Source organism: Nannospalax galili, unplaced genomic scaffold (genome assembly GCF_000622305.1).
Source record: "Nannospalax galili isolate Female #2095 unplaced genomic scaffold, S.galili_v1.0 scaffold1622, whole genome shotgun sequence".
In the NCBI taxonomy this organism is placed as follows: domain Eukaryota; kingdom Metazoa; phylum Chordata; class Mammalia; order Rodentia; family Spalacidae; genus Nannospalax; species Nannospalax galili.
This window is the reverse complement of record NW_008348203.1, coordinates 905,972-910,406: the sequence shown is the minus strand read 5'-3', so window position 1 is coordinate 910,406 and position 4,435 is coordinate 905,972. Positions and strand designations below refer to the sequence as shown.

Here is a 4,435-nt window from a genome sequence, read left to right as displayed (position 1 = left end):
TTTTTGGTCTTTTTGAGACAGGGTCTCCCTGTAGCCCCAGCTGTCCTAGCACTCACTACGTAGACCAGGCTGGCCTTGAACTCACAGAGATCTGCCTGCCTCTTCCTCCCAAGTGCTGGGATTAAAGGCGTGGGCCACCATGCCCGGCTTCCACATTGTTTTTTTGAGACAGTATCTCTCTGGACCTGGAGCTCACCAGTTGGACTAGCCTGGCTGACCAACAAGCTCCAGGGATTCACCTATCTCCAAGTCTCCAGCCCTGGGGTTATAGACATGTACCACCACACCCAGCTTTTTACATGGGTGCTGGGTCCAAACTTGGATCCTCATGTTTGTATAGTAAGTACTTTACCCACTGAGCCATCTCTCCAGCTCAGAAGTATAGTACTTTATTTATGAAGAAACTGAATCCCAAAGAGGTGAGATGTCCTGGGTGAAAATACCAGAGTAGGTTATTTCAGAAACGAGGGCTAAACATGGATGGTCTAAACTGTCATCAGCGGGCTTTTAAAGCAAAGGAGGCAGGAGCTGAAGTACAGTGAACATAATGTTATCGAATTTGGGGCAATATTTTAAAAACATATTTAAAATTTTTTATAGGTGTACAATGAAGAATTACCCTAGCTGTCACCTTTCTTGTGGCTAACTAATACCTAGAGACAAGTGGAACCAGAAGGCTGTTTATGTTGAGAGGTGACCACTTTATAGACTATCAAAATCCAGGGCTGGAGAGATGACACAGTGGGTAAGAGCACTTGCTGCTCTGGCAGAGAACCTGGGTTCAGTTCCCAGCACCCACATGGCAGCTAACAACTGTCTGTAACTCCAGTCGCCGGGAATCTGACAGCCTCTTCTGTCCTCGGCCGGCATTGCACAGCATGGGTGCACTTACCTACATGCAGGCATAACACACATAAAATAAAAATAATAAAGTATATCAATCCATGTATTGCCCAATTTCTGTTGAACCAAATAATTTGACTGTTTGGAAATTGAAAAAAGTATCTTTCCTTGTATTTTTTTATTACATTTTATTAGTGTAAGTGTGTGTGCCTACATATGTATATGTGTGCATGGTCATGCCATGGCATGGGTGTGGAGGTCAGAAACCAACTGTGGAAGTTGTTTCTCTTTCCACCACCTGAATCCCAGGGATCCAACTCAGGTTATTAAGCTTGGTGGCCAGCACCTTTGCCCATTAAGTCATCTTGCTGGCCCAGTGTTTTTTTGTTTGTTTGATTGGTTTGGTTTGGTTTTTGGTTTTCTGCAACAGGTTCTCACTATGCAGCTCTGGTTGGCCTGGAACTTGGTTGGCCTCAAACCACCTGCCTCTGCCTCCTGAGTGCTGGAATTAAAGGCATGTACCACCATGCCAGCTTAAGTGATTGTATTTTTAACTAGTGAGAACGCAATAGTCCTAATTCCTTTTGATCAATTGTTACCTTTTTTGGTGTCTTTCCCCACTACTTCTACAAACCTTAGAACTCCAAGATGTAATGTTTTTATCTGTGCAGAATGAGAAGCCATCCATGGAAATTTGAACTGAGTTGGGGCTGTGGAGGACTACAGATCCCTGTGAAAGAATTGTCAGTAAGTGAAATGCCTTCATCCCAGGAAGCCATAGGAGGGAACAACAAAGGCACATGTGTGTGAACTTGCTATGGAACTTCCCTATGTGAAGCTTTGAAAGTGTACAGTCCCTCTCCTTAGTCTTTGGTTTCCTTTCATTTCCATTTCTGCTGAAGTGGATCTGCATACATTCTGCTGACAACGGTGACCCTCAGACTGACATCTTCCTTCCTCCACAGCAGAAAGGAAGACTTCTCATTGTTGCAATTCCATTGGACCCTTTTATCAGTGGAGCTCCAGTTTTCTTTCCTAGATGTCACTTTCTTAAATGCCTTTGTGGGTGATTTTTTGCTTCCCTTCTCTCCCACCAAGTTATACATCTCCATTTTCTGACCTCTGGGCTTTGTTGCTCAGCAGGGCTCTGAAGGAGAATTCTCTCATTGGATGGGCCCAATCTTCTCCCATCATTGCCCTGCTGTGACTCCAAAGAAAGGAGCTTCTTGTTGACAGTGCCCTACAGAGTGAGGCTATGCTTCCTACCCCACGTGGTACTCAGTGGGTGCCAGCCCTCAGCAGGCTTCCTGATTGCCTCCCTGAAGGAAAATGCTCCCTCCTTCCTGGTCCTGCCTACTGTTCTCTGAGCAGGAGCAATGCTCTGCCATGGAGCCCCAGCCACAGCAAGACTTCAGTCTCCGTCTGTTGGCAGTGTCTTGTGGAGCACTTTTGCTGAGGAAAAGGTTGTTGGTAAAGAGGGAGGAAAGGAAAAAGTAATATACATTTGGTATTGGAAAAAAGTCCAAAGTTTAGCCTAAGTAGAAACTGAAGAACTCTGGTGTACAGATTCATGCATTAAGACAAGTGGAAAGAGCATTGGAAATAGTCTCTTGAGCCAACAAAAGGGCACAGAGGAATTCTCATGTGCTTTGTCTTCCAAATCTATGTGGAAAAGATAAGGCTTCCCTTCCTTCCCTGTCCTTAGTAAGGGATTTTTGTTTAACAAAAAAGCAAACAGGTCCTGTTTCTCTCCTCAGGGTCTTTTTTTTTTCCTTCATGCTGTAGAGCACAAGGCTAAAGATCACAGAGCTGAGATCTTTGGAACTAAAACAGAGTGTGCTGAGCCCATTTTCTGAGCACCAGGCCACTGAAGGCAGGGGGATAGTATGTGGTCCCTCACAGGACAAGTCCCTGTCCTGTGGCTGCACCATCCTGTCTTCTCAGCACTCTGTTCTCTCGTGTGTGCTTTATTAGTTAGTCCAAAGGAAACAGTAACAGTAAAAAGCCTTTTAATGTCTTACTTAAGGCATCAGATTTCCATGCACTGAAGCCTACATACAACTACTTTAGAATAAGACCCCTTCATTATTGTTACAAAACCAGCTAGGCTCTGCTGCCTCTATATTTTCCTGTTTCCCCTGCACTCATCTGCTGTTTTTACCACCTCTCTTAGATTTCTTGCCTGCTACGTCCATGCTAGAACTCACTGTCTGTGGCAGAAGGACATCTAAGCTGGTACTGGAAGTTTGTGTCTGCCTTCTGCCAGATGCTTCCTGTCCTTTCTTCCTTCCTCCTAGTATTGGCTGTTTTTCCTTTATGTGCAGTTTTGTGCAGCTCTGGTTTTATGGCCAGATAAGACTGTGACTTGGTCCAAAGATCATCATTCCGCCCTCTCTAGATGGGATACCTCACCTTAACTGGACATGTTTTCATAGTCAGAATTCAGGAGATAGCAAAAGAGTCTACAGGTGAAATCACTGTCCCCAGAACAGTAGCTTGCTTTCAAACACTGCCTCTCCCAGTGGACACCTGACTCACTCACTGGTAGCTGGGATTCAGCTGCCACAAAACTGTCAGGTTCTGGGTGCAGGTCTGTGCCATGCCCTCTCACCTCTGTGCTCAAGGAGGAGGTGGTAAGTGAGGTTGCAGACTGGCACAAAAATTTACTTCCCAGTAAGTTCATAGAGGTTGCTACACTTTCATGTTCTTCTCAAGAAATAAGCTGTGGCCTGCTCAGTGTTACAGATTTCCTTCGTGCTTTTTCCTGAAACACAGGCACAGCTGAGGAAAGGGAGGCAAGGTGTTTTATTTCTGACAAATCTTAGAAAAAGAAATATTGTGTACATGTGTTTGGAAGTGTTGAATTGCCAAGTTTTCCGTACAAGTGTTTTGTAATTAAAATTTTAGATTTTCTTTAAGTTGATATGCTTGCTTGACATTTGTCTCATTAAAACTTTTCTATGTTGAATCCATGTGATCCCGTTTTATTTGGATTGTAACCAAAAAAAAAGTTCTACTTCTGCTTTTTCCTCTAACGACTTTGTCAACTCTTCATTAATCATCAAGTCTGTGAAGCTTTTCAAGCAGTAACACATTCATTTTACTAATTGCTTATTCAAAATGTGTCTTCACCTGTTTGACAATTCAGCTCTTTCGATGTATAACAATACAATGAGTTCTAATTCATTTTAATGTAGCAATAGTATTCTGGAGGCAACTTGAAGGATGTTTTTAAAGTCAGAATGTCTCAAGTCCCCTTGATAGTTGCTCTTTTGACAGATGAAATAAGTTGTGCTTACATCCTGCTTTTTAAAAATAACCACCACTTACCCAGTCAAAGCATTTTCAAAGATTTGCCTCCCATTTCCAACATGCTTTTAAAATCTTCAGGGTAAGGCAGCCTGGCTTCCAAAGCGTACTACTGCTCTCCTGATAGCCTGGTGTGTGGCATTGGGCAAGTCTTGCATTGTTTCATCTCCAGTGTCCTCCTCTGACATCCTGTGTACCTCAGCTTTCTTAAAATATCGTTAGAAGGCTAAAACTGGGTAAAAGAAATCAGCGCGCTTTAGAAGATAGAAGTGCTGAGAATCAT

At 43.5% G+C, this 4,435-nt stretch overlaps 1 protein-coding gene across 3 annotated transcripts in view; it reads left to right on the top strand.

The window, feature by feature from the left end:
* Hmg20a (high mobility group 20A) overlaps positions 1 to 3,811 on the top strand; it is an 84,022-nt gene extending 80,211 nt beyond the window's left edge. For all 3 annotated transcript variants that reach the window (XM_029569206.1, XM_008844894.3, XM_017801057.2), the window contains one exon: positions 1,515 to 3,811. The gene's annotated coding sequence lies outside the window, so the exon portion shown is untranslated. The remainder of the gene's footprint in view (positions 1 to 1,514) is intronic.
* The last annotated feature ends 624 nt before the right edge of the window (positions 3,812 to 4,435 follow it).